Source organism: Oncorhynchus clarkii, chromosome 33 (genome assembly GCF_045791955.1).
Source record: "Oncorhynchus clarkii lewisi isolate Uvic-CL-2024 chromosome 33, UVic_Ocla_1.0, whole genome shotgun sequence".
Taxonomy (NCBI): Eukaryota; Metazoa; Chordata; class Actinopteri; order Salmoniformes; family Salmonidae; genus Oncorhynchus; species Oncorhynchus clarkii.
This window is the reverse complement of record NC_092179.1, coordinates 20,736,906-20,751,113: the sequence shown is the minus strand read 5'-3', so window position 1 is coordinate 20,751,113 and position 14,208 is coordinate 20,736,906. Positions and strand designations below refer to the sequence as shown.

General features: G+C 42.9%; 1 protein-coding gene across 2 annotated transcripts in view; it reads left to right on the top strand.

The window, feature by feature from the left end:
* Positions 1 to 254: 254 nt before the first annotated feature.
* LOC139393236 (myotrophin) overlaps positions 255 to 14,208 on the top strand; it is a 59,443-nt gene continuing 45,489 nt past the window's right edge. Inside the window, exon 1 of one of the 2 annotated variants that reach the window (XM_071141704.1) lies at positions 255 to 624. The gene's annotated coding sequence lies outside the window, so the exon portion shown is untranslated. The remainder of the gene's footprint in view (positions 625 to 14,208) is intronic. The other variant, XM_071141705.1, reaches the window with a different exon arrangement.

Sequence of the window (14,208 nt, the reverse complement as noted above, 5' to 3'; positions counted from 1 at the left end):
GTTTCATTAAAAGTGTCTTAGCAATTTAGAAAAACTGTAAAACATCAGGGGGTGGCTAAAAGACTCAGGGAGAACTTGAATAACTTGAAACCTACATCAAAGCTCTCTCTCCTCAGTATGCCAGAAACTCCCAATCCCACCAGTTTTTCCTTCTTCTTATCAGTGAATTTCCCCCTACTCTTCATCCCTCTTTCTTTTTCCCTCCCCTTCCTTCCCATGCACACTTTGAAGGGCATCCCCTTCCCTGGCTGTCACTGCAGGGCATCCATCCATGTGCCGCTAAACACAATGTGTAATGATGTAAACAGATAAGAATCCCACTACGACAACCCACCCGCCCGCCTGGGCGTTCCGCTGATCTACCTGGGATATTGGAGTGGAGCGGGGAAACGCCAGGCAGCAGTTTTTACTCTGGCGGCCCCTCCTCTCACCCTGCCACTCTCCATTTTCTACAACCCCATCTGCAGCCATCTCTCTCCCAGGTAGAAGGAGATGAAATGCAGACAGAGCACTCCCACGGACTCTCTCTTTCTCTCCTGGACCCTGTGTGTTTGGAGTGGAAAGGCGACTTAAAAGGCCTCCATCACCGGCACCCATTAAGAGAAGGAGAACAGAGGCATTAAGGTAATTTGGGTTACAACAGCATTTGGATTGGAGTGCGGGCCGTCACCTAGGGGCGGCAGGTAGCCTAGCGGTTAGAGCGTTGGGCCAGCAACCAGAAATCTGTGATTCTGCCCCTGAACAAGGCAGTTAACCTACTGTTCCTAGGCCATCATTGTAAATTAGAAATTGTTCTTAACTGACTTGCCTAGTTAAATAAATGTTAAAATAAGCATTGTTTAATTTGCAGAACACTTCCTTTGAGCCTCCGAGCTCTCTCTAGACCTCGGGTGGCATACAGGAAAGAGCAAACTAAAAGGTTTAAATGATTCATTTGAATGGGTTTTGCTTTTGGAGAAATCTACAGAATTCATTAAATAACATCAAGAAAAGTTACATCAAACAACCCCTTCATTTTGTTTATTATATTTCATACGTGTTATTTAATAACTGTATCAGTGTATGTCTGTTATTCAAAGAAAGAAGCCGTAACCCTTGAAATAATCATTGTTATTAAAGAAAGTCATTTACAGCTGAAAAGTCTGATGACACAAAGCTGATATTGTATTGAACCTTGCACCGGGACCCTTTGAACAAACATTTCCTTTGAACAAACATTTCCTTTGAACAAACATTTCCACTGCAGCATGATGTACTTGTATCCATACAAAGAAGCTCTGAGCTACCCCCTGTAATTATATTTCAATGTGTTTTATTCCCTTTGAAATCTTTATGGTCAAAAAGGCAGGCTCAGCACGGCCCCCATTGCAACATAAGTTCGGTCCACTTGCTCCACTGGTTTAGGCGGCAGGTATCTATCTAGTGGTTAGAGCGTTGGGCCAGTAACTGTAAAGGTTGTTGGATCGAATCCACAAGCTGGTAAAAACCTGTTGTTCTGCCCCTGAACAAGGCAGTTCCCTGGTTGGCCATTGTATATAAGAATTTGTTCTTAACTGACTTGCCTAGTTAAAATAAAATATATATTTAGCTCCCGTCTAAGATTTGTGCTCCACGCCTAAAAAACTTTGCTCCCTCAGCATGCTACTCTCAATAATGGATATTAAAGGGCCAGTGGAGCCAAAAAAATGAATTTCCCTTTTAATATATATTTCCACACTACGGGGTTGGAATAATACTGAAAATAATGGTAATGCTCTTTTAGTGTAAGAGCTGTTTGAAAAGACAGCCTGAAATTTCTGCCTGTTTTGGCGGGATGGAGTTTTGGCCTGCCTGGTGACATCTCCAGTTGGTAAATTAGTTAGACCAATAAGAAAGAGAGTTTCCAACCTCTCTGCCAGTAACAGCTAATTTCCAGTTTTACTCTCTTTGTAAGAAGCAATTTGTTTCTTATTGACCATTTTAATTGAAAACAATCACAGTAAGGTACTTAACTGTTACCCAGAAATGATTGGATATTGCACTGGACTTTTAAAGCCGTGATTAACAGTGAGTTCACAAGTACAAGGATATAGTCAGACCCCGCTTAGATAAAGCAGTGTATCTGTCTCGGCTGGTTGAAGGACTGGACCAAGGTGCAGCATGGTAAGCGTACATTTTGTCTTTATTAAAAATGATGCCAACAAAACAAAGAACAAAACCAAACCGTGAAGCTTTGGGCTATGTGCCCTGAACAAAGTCAAAGTTAACTTCCCACAAAACAGGTGGGGGAAAAGGGTACCTAAGTATGGTTCTCAATCAGAGACAACGATAGACAGTTGTCCCTGATTGAGAACCATACCAGGCCAAGACATAGAAATACAAAACATAGAAAAAAGGACGTAGAATGCCCACCCTAGTCACACCCTGGCCTAACCAAAATAGAGAATAAAAAGCCAGGGTGTGACAGTATCATTACATTTCTGTATAGAGCTGAAGCTCTTTGTTTAGATGATATGAGTCACAATCTCTTCTTTATTTAGATTATTCTATCTTATTGAAGCCCTCTCTCCCTTAACAATCTAACATCTAATCAGACTATTTGTTTGTTGGATTCTAGCTAGATAATTCAGTTTTCAACAGATTCATCTTACTTACCTGGGAACTTTCCTACTACAAGAGGGAATTGCTTGCTGGAGTTAGTTTAATAGAATAAAATTATGCTTGAATTGGAGAGCATGGGCACTGTATTCTAAGCAAAAACCTGAATCATTTTAGACAGTCAGTACTGTAGTTCCCTAGTGGAGGCTCTGGTTGGAGGTATGATAGCAGCGATAATGGTCTGCTTTATCCTAGTCAGAAGCGGTCAGTCAGGTAGAGGGTACAGGCTATCCCAGGGCAGCATAATGTCCACACTGAAAGAGTTGTCTTTCTCCTCTCCTGGAGTATTTTGTCTCTCTGTGGATCTTTCTGAACCTGCAGCTCCCTTAGCTACCACAGCTCTGCAGCCACTCTAGCCTCTAGCTCTCATCTCATGTGCCATCCACAGCCTTGTCTCTAGTTCACCCTCTGTTCCCAGGCACACCAGCCCATTTAGTCCCCCAGCATGTCTAAGCCTCCCTACTCCCATAGCCTATTAGGGGCTAGAACACCTCCTGGTTTCATAGCCCCTTGCTTTAGCTCTATGGTCCTTTTAGCCCTCAGCTTCCTATCCCCTGAGCATCCTACTGCCAGCCTCAGCTCCCTATCCCCTGAGCTTCCTACTGCCAGCCTCAGCTCTCTATCCCCTGAGGTTCCTACTGCCAGCCTCAGCTCTCTATCCCCTGAGGTTCCTACTGCCAGCCTCAGCTCCCTATCCCCTGAGCTTCCTACTGCCAGCCTCAGCTCCCTATCCCCTGAGGTTCCTACTGCCAGCCTCAGCTCCCTATCCCCTGAGCTTCCTACTGCCAGCCTCAGCTCTCTATCCCCTGAGGTTCCTACTGCCAGCCTCAGCTCTCTATCCCCTGAGGTTCCTACTGCCAGCCTCAGCTCTCTATCCCCTGAGCTTCCTACTGCCAGCCTCAGCTCTCTATCCCCTGAGCTTCCTACTGCCAGCCTCATCTCTCTATCCCCTGAGCTTCCAACTGCCAGCCTCATCTCTCTATCCCCTGAGGTTCCTACGGCCAGCCTCAGCTCTCTATCCCCTGAGCTTCCTACTGCCAGCCTCAGCTCTCTATCCCCTGAGCTTCCTACTGCCAGCCTCAGCTCTCTATCCCCTGAGGTTCCTACTGCCAGCCTCAGCTCCCTATCCCCTGAGGTTCCTACTGCTGGCCTCAGCTCCCTATCCCCTGAGCTTCCTACTGCCAGCCTCAGCTCTCTATCCCCTGAGGTTCCTACTGCCGGCCTCAGCTCTCTATCCCCTGAGCTTCCTACTGCCAGCCTCAGCTCTCTATCCCCTGAGGTTCCTACTGCCAGCCTCAGCTCTCTATCCCCTGAGGTTCCTACTGCCAGCCTCAGCTCTCTATCCCCTGAGGTTCCTACTGCCAGCCTCAGCTCTCTATCCCCTGAGCTTCCTACTGCCAGCCTCAGCTCTCTATCCCCTTAGCTTCCTACTGCCAGCCTCAGCTCTCTGTCCCCTGAGCTTCCTACTGCCAGCCTTCAGTCCCACGTGACCAATTTCCCCCTCAGCCCAAATGTTTGGCTCCCAGCTATCCTCCTCAGCCTTCTGCCTCCTGCTCAGACAGAGGAGAGAAGAGGTGTCTGTCTGTCCAGAGAGTCCTGCTGCAATTACCCTGATTAGAAAAGAGGCCATGTCGCTGTAGCTCGAAGTCAACCTGAATATGTGGTGTCCACTCTCTAATGAGGTTGGAGACGTTGCCTGTCCTTCAGAGAAGACAAAACGCATTCACACATGTTGGCGGTTCGGCACAGGGCTGCAAACTATCAAGAAATTGCTCAGCCAAAGTCTCTAATCTATACTGAACCAGAGAGGGAACAGGCTAATATTTTTGGCAAATAAATAATCCCTTACAGAAAACAAATGGACGAAATGTCATAAATCTGGAGCTAATTTCCGAACAAAATTGTTCCTCTCTCTCAGCCAGGTTTCAATGAAAGTCCATCCTCTTCCAGGTGCCATTTAGTTGAATTTGCACTGATGTGCCAGTCACTCCTCTTTAACTCCCCAGACTCTGGGTTGAAATGTGGTCTCTAAATGATTACCTGCAGTGCTCCACAGCCTCATTAATTATACATGTAGCAGAGCCAGAGTGTGATTGCAATGGGTGCTGAGCGATATGCCTGTCACTCAAAGCTCAGACAGTCGGGGAGCGATCACGTTGGCAGCACCAGTCAGCCTCCTCTCTGCCAGCCCCTCAGTGCTAAACAGGAGAGTGAGAAGGTATGACGGTGACGCTGTGAAAAATAACATTTGTTTAACCCTTGTACATCATCCTGGAGATTAGTGACTGGGCAGGCATTCATCTTATCAGTCAGGATCATGGAAGATGGGAAGGCAGGGAGGAGAGAGAGCCGTGGGAGAAAAATGGGTCCTTGCTATCCGGGGTTTCCTTGGGACGTTTCCTTGGGACGTCACTCAACTCTGACATTACCCCATTGAAGTTGGCATTTAAAATGGTTAAGGTAAGGGATAATGTTAGGGTTAGGGTTAGGGTAGGGGTTAAGTTTAGGGTATGGATGTCCTAAGGATCCCGGATAGCACAAACTGTGTGGTAATCTTTCATTTGAAACAGCATTAATTAAATACAGTAAATCTGTGGTCATTAAGAAAATACAAAAACTAAGAAAATTCTATATGGAATACATAGCAGTTAGTATTACTCCTCATACATCAGCCCTTTTCATAAACCTATGTGTAGTTGTGTGTTTATGTATGAAAGTCATGCCATTTACGATGATGACAATAGCATGAAAGAGTTTGAATAATTGGTTTGTGGTTCCGGCAACAGTAAACACATTCATCTAATAAACTGCACATATGAACACTGTAAATAAGCTTAAGTTCCTAACCCTTTGGTGAGCTCAAGTTGTTTGTATTCATTAGTCAGATTCCAGAAGGTTCTGTCTGTCTTTTGTACTTTTCTTCCCTCCTCTCGTTCTGGTGAGCAGAAGCAACAGTTCAGGGACAGCATCGCACCAAGAACGCAAATGATGATTGGTGAAAGATCCATTCTCATTAGACTCTGCCTGACTTTTCTTGAGTTATGAGTGATGTTGTGGATTGTGAGCTGCATGGTGGGCTCCCCTCAGAAACAGAGCTCCCCCCTCTCTCTCTGCAGCCCCAGAATCGTGCATTACTCTCCCCACCTCTCCTTCCCTCCCACACCTTGTGGAGTCCTGCTACTGTGAATACAGATTTAATCGTTCAGCTCTGCACATGCTAGATCCCAATCCAACACTGTTATCCCCACAGTCCACCATCCAGCTCCACCTACATAATTCTCTCATTCCCACCCTGTGTTTCTCCCTCCATCCCCTGCATCTGTCCGTCTGTCTGTATGACTAGCCGTCTGTCCAGACACTTCATTATGATGACAGACACCAGGTCGACAGGCAGAGTTGGAGGAGGGACCAGGGAATGTACGCTGCATACTTTCCTCTCCTCTTAAGTGGTCAAGGACATTGGCCTGGTGTTCTGTTCTGTTTCATAGCCGGCAGGTTGTACTAGCTCTTTCGTTGACATTCAGATGAGGATCATCCCTTAGGCCTGTACAGCTCTCCTCTTTCTACCCTCCCAATAAGAGCAGATATGAATTCAAAATGACCAGGCCAATCAGTACCTTAACCTCAGAACCTGTCAGAATCCTTAGGATATGGCAACTGTATTTTACCAGTACTGCATGCTGATTTGAAATGCTATTGGACATACGCATAACATTAGTTGCTTGAACTGCAGCTCTTTATTGAAAAAAATGTGCCAGTCTTTGGAGTTACACGTCTGTAAAACAAGTTCAAAATCCCAGATGTCAGTTACTCATCCCACTGTCTGTCGGAGGGGGGGTTATTCCCTATTTTCCCCCGTGTTTTTATCCCGCTGTCTGTCTGGCCACCATCGGGGGGGGCTTTTTATTCCCTAATTGCCCCCATGTTCTCATCCCACTGTCTGTCTGGCCAACATCGGAGGGGGGGGATTGTTATTCTCTAATTGCCCCCATGTTCTCAGCCCTAATCACTTAATTAGGAAGCTAGTCTCTGCAATTCAATTAAAGCTGTGTGATGGTGTTCAGAGCATCGAGCTGACCCCAAAGGCGAGGCAGAGTCCCCAGACAATTAGACTACACTACTGAGTCACCGTGTGAGGCTAAATGGAATTGTTTTATAAGCCTGGTGTGGAACAACTGGATTGGGTGGTCTAATGACGTACACAATGCAGTGTTCAGTTGAAATATCCTGAGAACATGATTGTGTTGTCATATTGATGGAGTTAAGACCATCTGCAAGGATCTGAGTTTGGGTTGTTGAGCTGTCATGATTTTCAGAATTTGATTTATCAAGGTTGACTACATGTTGATGTCAAATTCAGAGTTGATCGTGAAATATCAGCCTGCACAGAGAAGCACGAGATTGAACTTCACTCGACTTTCTACAGTTTTCCCGTTAATTAACACTATCAATGTTTCCCTTTACTGTGGAAATTGTGATCAAATCAACGCAATATTAGAAACTTTCAATACAACATAACGAAACAAAACAAACGATGCAAGAGTTAGTATGCAAAACTAACTAGACAATATATTATGTTGTAGGCAGAATGCATCGGAATAGGATTCTATTGTGTTGACAGGAATGACTCAGGCCTGTACTCTACACAGACCACTGCACCAAAACAAATCAGAGCTGCAGTAGGCCTATATGCAAATAGACCATTGCCATATATGGATCTGTGCCATTCACTTTGAACTGCTGTTTTTACAGCATAAGCAGTTGTGAGTAGATGCGCTTGTTTTGAGATCAAAGCGAGAGCTGCATTTAGCCACCTGTGCACATTTGTTCATATTCATTGCTAGTGAGTGAGTTATTAGCCCAGTGATAGATAATTTGTAGTCAACAATATGGGTGAATGTTTCCTACAAGAGCACAAAATGTGTACATTTCTAGACACTTTTGAAAAATGTGTCAGGTAAATAACTTTTTTTGTCTTAAAGGGGCAGTGTTGTATTTTGAGACCGGCTTGAATAATCTAAGTAGCCAATAGGCAGAGGGTAGCATAATTTGTCTGATTCTCTGTAATAATGGTATGGGAATACTTGTGCATTTTATTTTGTTGAAGTGGTTTCTTGCATCAAACAACACAACAACATTTTCAGTCACCTCCATGTCTGAAGGACAAGTGGATAAACAGGTTAATGTCAAGCCCTGCAGGTTTTTATCAAAAGTCACATGGAATGTAGGCTTACATTGGCTGCTACTGTGGGCTGAATGACAGAACAGCTATTTCCATGTTAAAATGTTATGGTATGCATTTTCTCCAAACTTGTTGATGGTGGGCCACTCTCATAGTCCTACATTATGATCAAATAGCCACAGCAGTCTAATTGACCACTCTTAAAACTAACTTAAAGTGGGTACAGACTCAGTGTTCACAGTGCACTTGTGTAATAACTGATAGCTATCAGCTCTACACCCTTATTACCACATAATGACATAGTAACACACAACTACTATGTTGTTACTACAGTTATTGCTGTGTAGATAATAGTCATAGGGGCAACTTAATGTAAAGTGCTCCCCAAATTCATTAAAACCACCAGATTTTACGTGTTAAGACTTTGAATGCCCTCATCCTAATCCTTTTGGTATTCAGGCAGCACATAATGCAGCCCATAATGGAAGCAACCAGATTTGGGGAGGGCAGTCTAAATTGAGAAATGGAGGGGCCGTGCCTTCAACCTCCTGGTGCATTGTTTACATGCCACCTAATTTAAAGGGAAATTGAATGCATAATTGCCTGTACATCTGGGGCATCACCTTGATAATTGAGAGGAGGGAGAGATGGTGTGATGTTGGGAGAGGAGGAAAGGGGGAGGGCAGACTTCTCCTCTTATTTTGTGTGGAGATCAATCAGACCGTTTCCCAGCAGCGAAGGAGAATAGAAACAGCCAATTTTTCTCCAGTGTCTTTGTGCTCAATTTGACTGTTCACCCTCTGTTTCTCTCACCCCTTTTTACTGTTCACCCTCTGTTTCTCTCACCCCTTTTTACTGTTCACCCTCTGTTTCTCTCACCCCTTTTGACTGTTCACCCTCTGTTTCTCTCACTCCTTTTTCGGTTCCCGTCGTCCAAGTGTTGAAGCAACAAGTTGAATCCTTTGCCATTGTGGCTGTTAGGGAGATAATGAACAGGCTTTTTAGGCAAAGTCGTTAGTGTGGGTTGTAATTCTCATACTCCATCTGCTCATTAGCCATCAATATTGTTAATTAGTGGCGTTAGGAGTAACAAACATCTGAGGTGGAGCAGCGTTGAATCTCAGATTTTCTGCTGTGGTCTGCCTCTTTCCTGTACTGTGGCCGTGACTCCATTCATTGTTGCCTGAGAATGGCCAAAGGCTTAGCGTTCAGAACGTGCGTGTGGTAGCGATGGAACTGTGGTGTACTTATAACTGACTTGCCTAGTTAAATAAAGGTTAAATAAATAAATAAGCCACTGAGTTCAGCTTGGGTCACATTACTTCCTGTGAAACTGACCGCTAACATCCCCATATTTCACACAGGGAGTAAGTGTAAGAGAATTTCCAGTCATCTGGAGATTTTCAGTACGTATACTGTTCTCTCTGAAGTAGAAAGAAGAATCGATATAAGTTTAAATATTAGACATGTGTAAGCAGAATGAAGGTAGGCAGCAAGGTAGATCAACAAGACCTGACTGGTCTGGGCCATATCTGATCTTGTGAAGGCTACTGGACAAGCACGTGGGTGAGAACATTTACAACATCGGCCTGAACTTGTGAAGACCTTTGGACAGGAACATTAGCTAATCAGTTATAGGCACCAGTAGGAGTGTGCATGTCACGTCACCAATTGAATCTTTGCCCCAATGTCTGAGCCAATAAGAGAATGGAAACTAAGCCAGACAACAAGATTCATAAAGTGGATTGACGATGTTATGTAAGGGTAAGACTGTATAAAAGTCAAGTACTAAGAATGGAGAGTTGGTTCTTCCATGGAATTGCTCAGCTTTGCTGCTGTTTGTAATAACGTCTATTTGAATACACAAGCTCCGCTATCTGAGAAGTATTTGATTCAATATTTCCATGACATAAGTAGCCCAGGTTCTCTTAGCTACGGTACAGGACGGGTCTCAGGTTACATTGAACTCTGTTCTATCCTCCTGGGATGCCAGGCTCACAGTCATTAGATAGCTATTGTTGAGACGTACACTCCACACACCTTGAGTGTGTCTCGTTAATTTCCACAGAGCCTTTTCACTTCCTCCTGAAAACCACGTGTCCGCCAGCTAAGTTGAGAACAATGGCCTTTTATTTTGTGCCATTTTGCAAGACGCTGATGATCTCGTATTTCAAGCCTGTTTGAAACCCCCTGAAAAAGAAATGAGTCCCAGGCAAAATGCAGAGGAGTTTATTTATTTAATTTGTCATTAATCATGCTGAACTAAATGATAAGGCGGCGTGCAGCAATTCATCAATGACAACAAGGGCAGCAACATCTTTTCAGTTGTTTATTGTGCACTATTGGCACTATTTTTGTGTTCTTTAATTAGGAATGGGTTGGCTTCAGAGTCAAAACTAAGAGGCTTGTTGTGTGTGTGCGTGTGGCTGTGGAATATAGGATGAGTGTTTTAATTACGATGCAGAAGCCTGCGTGTCTTCCGTCTGATTTATGACGGCAACGGAGAGGAGACACTAGATTGTTTTCATCGTGTTTCCTCCGACCAGGGAGGAGGGAGAGTCGGTTGCTCTTTTGATTAATTTCTTTTTCTGAATTTCCTACATGTGGGGAGAGAAGACTGTGTAGGACATGCACCAGTGAGTCTGGAGAGAAGAGAGAGAGAAAGCGAGAGAGATATGTCTTTTATAATGGAGAGAAGAGAGAAAAAAAAAATAGGGAATGAGAGAGAGAGAGAGAAAGAGAGAGGACATTGAGTTTGGTGGAATCAGCTAAATGTAAAAAATGTTTGATTTCAACTCGTCCTTGGTCCATATTTATTTAGCGTCAGAGGGCTCGATAGATATGCTGTTGTTATAGCTAATTTAATTGATTTGATTGACAGCTGTGGTTTTTTTTCAAGTGGAATAGACAGAAGAATGAACATGCACATTACAGTATAGACTATATTTATTTTTTACTAGTCTCTTTGCACTTAATATATTCAGGGAGAAGCAGAGATGTCTCTACTACTCTCTGCTGAGCCAAATACTGAGCTGAGATTACAGGACCAATGGCAGACAGGAATGATTACGGAGGTTAAATGACCTCATATTATCCCAAAGACTCTTTCTCTACTTCCCTTTCTGAGGAGAACCATCACCTCTACTTAGTTTATCCTTGGGGTAGAGCATTGTGTGGGCTAGCTGCCACTTGCCTGGTCTTAATCAGTGGGCCTCTGCCTGCAGTGGCTGTGAAAAATGATTGTGCCTCTGCAGGTATTGTGATTGGAAAAAGGCAGCCATTTTGTGCTCCTGGGGAAGGAGGACCTGAGGTCATAGGTTGCTCCTCTCTCTATGAGGAAATTAATAAAACACTCCTCTGTATTTAAAGATGGGAAAAATAGTTTTTCCTTTTTTTATGAAACCAAGTTCAAGCAAGATTTACGAAGACTCAACGGTTAACAAATTATTTCTGACTGACTGTGGAGGAACACAATGTAATTCAAGTGGCAGTACCATGATATTGGAATGTCTCCGTATTTCTCTGCTAGATATTTCAGCAGTACCACAGCTGCTACACCAGCCATGAAATGAATTGGTTGATTCAGAAAGTAATTCTGGCCTCTTGGTTTATTTATTTTTTCTTCAATGAATTTCCTCTGCCTCTGTAGACGGAGAGAGTGCCCTTTCACTCATCGGAGGAGTGCAGATGACCCTCATCAATTATTACCCCGGCGACACGGCCAGCTGCTGAAGTCTGTAGCTCGTCTCAACTCCCCCCTAACTCTCCCTTTGTTTGTTGCTATTTTATTCATGTCCCCTTTGCTTATCCCTCCAGTGACAAAGCCATGTCTTTTATACAAAGCAATTTGGGGTTTTATTGCAGTGTGTTTGTGGCACAGTGAGGTGCTGTCGGAGCACCGATAAATGTAGAGGACGCCGACAGCCGGTACTCCCACCCATCCTGCCAGCCACCCACCCACAGGCAGGGTAGTCCAGACACCAGCTTACGGCCCTTATGGCCTTCCTGTGTTCTGTAATGTACACAGAGAATTTGAACTGTCAAATATGGCCTTCCTGTGTTAGGTAATGTACACAGAGAATTTGAACTGTCAAATAAATACAACAAACACAATGCAAACATTCTAACAGGAAATTATGAGGAAAATAGAGTCCATTGCATTCATTGCATGTGTCCTGTTCCCGACACAGAGGAGTTCTTGCAGTGTAAGCATTTGAGTGTTATATTCTCTTCAGTGGCACAATTCACTCTTTTTCTCTCTAGCTTTTCCTCTTTTCTAAAATATAGGGCTCTTTTCCTCTAGTAAAGGAGGAGATTGCAGCCATCAATATTGATTTTGCTCAGCTCAATTGCAGATGATTGCGTACATTTCCATTTTAGATGTGCATAGATAATGATCTCTGCCAGTTAATCGAACGTTATCACCCACCCCCAGAAAATGTTAACGGTTGGTTCCTGACAGAGGCTTTAAGTAGATCAGTAGACATATTAATGAAAACGCCTGGGTCTCCTTAAAAAGTTTTGAGCCTCTTAAAACATTGATGGGCTAATGTCTGTTGAGGGAAGAAAATTAAATATGAATTGAAATCTTAATTTCACTGTTGATGTGTCACAGCCAGTGTTGGGGAGTTACAATAATAATATTACTTTTTGCGGTAACGAGTAATATAATGGAGTACTATTCTGATTTGAGTAATAATATTACTTTTGGCGGTAATGAGTAATATGACGGAGTAGTGTTCTAATTTGAGTAATACTATTACAGTTACTGATCAGATAGGTCTCCGTTACTTCTTTACTGTTATCATCATTTCCTTCCTATTACAGTTATAGATCCAAATAAATATTTGTGATGGTTATTATTCCCTCTGTTGACGCAATATTAAATCCCCCCGCCCCAGATTCTAATTGTTTTTGTCCTTAGTCCTTTCACCAAGTTCCTGTTTACATACACGCTATTACTACGAACAGTTTTAGTGAAAAATGTCAGAAGTGTCTAAAACATTGAGTTTCTCAGAAGTTCTTCCATTACTTTGATTTGGTAGAAGGACAACATTACAAGAATATAACTATAGAATGTAAACTGTGTCCAGGAGAGAAACATCTCTCCACTGCTAGAAATACAACTTCCAAGAAGAACCTGCAAAGCAACACGCCAAGACAAAACTCATAGTGAAAGACCAATATTAAAATCCAATATTGCTCAATAATAAGTAGTGACCATTCGCTCACAGAGTTGCATCAGAATCTCTGTGAACTTTAACTTTCAACTCAATCTTAACTTTTAAGATATATTGGTGCAACCGGCATACTATACATTCAAGCAGAACCAGTATGAGATCTCCTTATAGTAAGGATCTGTGGGTCCTCATCACCCTTCCTCATATGCACATTCTATGCACAGCTTTAACAGGGTCAGAAGACATTATTTCTGGGGTGACTGGAGTTTGCCTGATGAAATGTTGACTCAGCCTTACTGGTAGAAATGTGTTATTTATGATCCGCAATATAATATAAAGTCATTTGAGACCAAATCAGAGCGATTATGTTTAAGGAAATCATAACCATAATCATTCTTCAGCAAAATCATTGTCAGTGTTGTTGTCATTTATTTAGTGATCGTTGTCGTCTTTATCATCATCATTATCATTCTCGTCGTCATTATCATCATCATCATCATCATGCTTGTCGTCATTATCATCATCATCATCATTATCATGCTCGTCGTCATCGTCATTATCATCATCATCATCATCATCATCATCGCTGTCATCACCAAGGCATAAGCATAATGTAATTATCAGATGATACCCTGGTAAAATACCAGTCCCCTTTTCCCCAACCTAATACAATTGTGGTCACAGACATATAGGACGCCCCCACCCCGAAAACAACACACAGATTACACATAAATACAATATGGACACCACTGTGGCCCATCTACAGCTCATAGACCCAAGTACATTGAAGTCGGAAGTTTACATACACTTAGGTTAGAGTCATTTAAAACTCATTTTTAAACCAGTCCACAAATTTCTTGTTAACAAACTATCGTTTTGGCAATTCGGTTAGGACATCTACTTTGTGCATGACACAAGTAATTTTTCAACAATTGTCTTAGACAGATTATTTAACTTATAATTAATGGTATCACAATTCCAGTGGGTCAGAAGTTTACATACACTAGCTTGACTGTGTCTTCATACAGCTTGGAAAATTCCAGAAAATTATGTCATGGCTTTAGAAGCTTCTGATTGGCTAATTGACATAATTTGAGTCAATTGGAGGTATACCTGTGGATGTATTTCAAGCCTACTTTTAAACGAAGTGCCTCTCAATGACATCATGGGAAAATCAAAAGAAATTAGCCAAGACCTCAGAAAAAAACT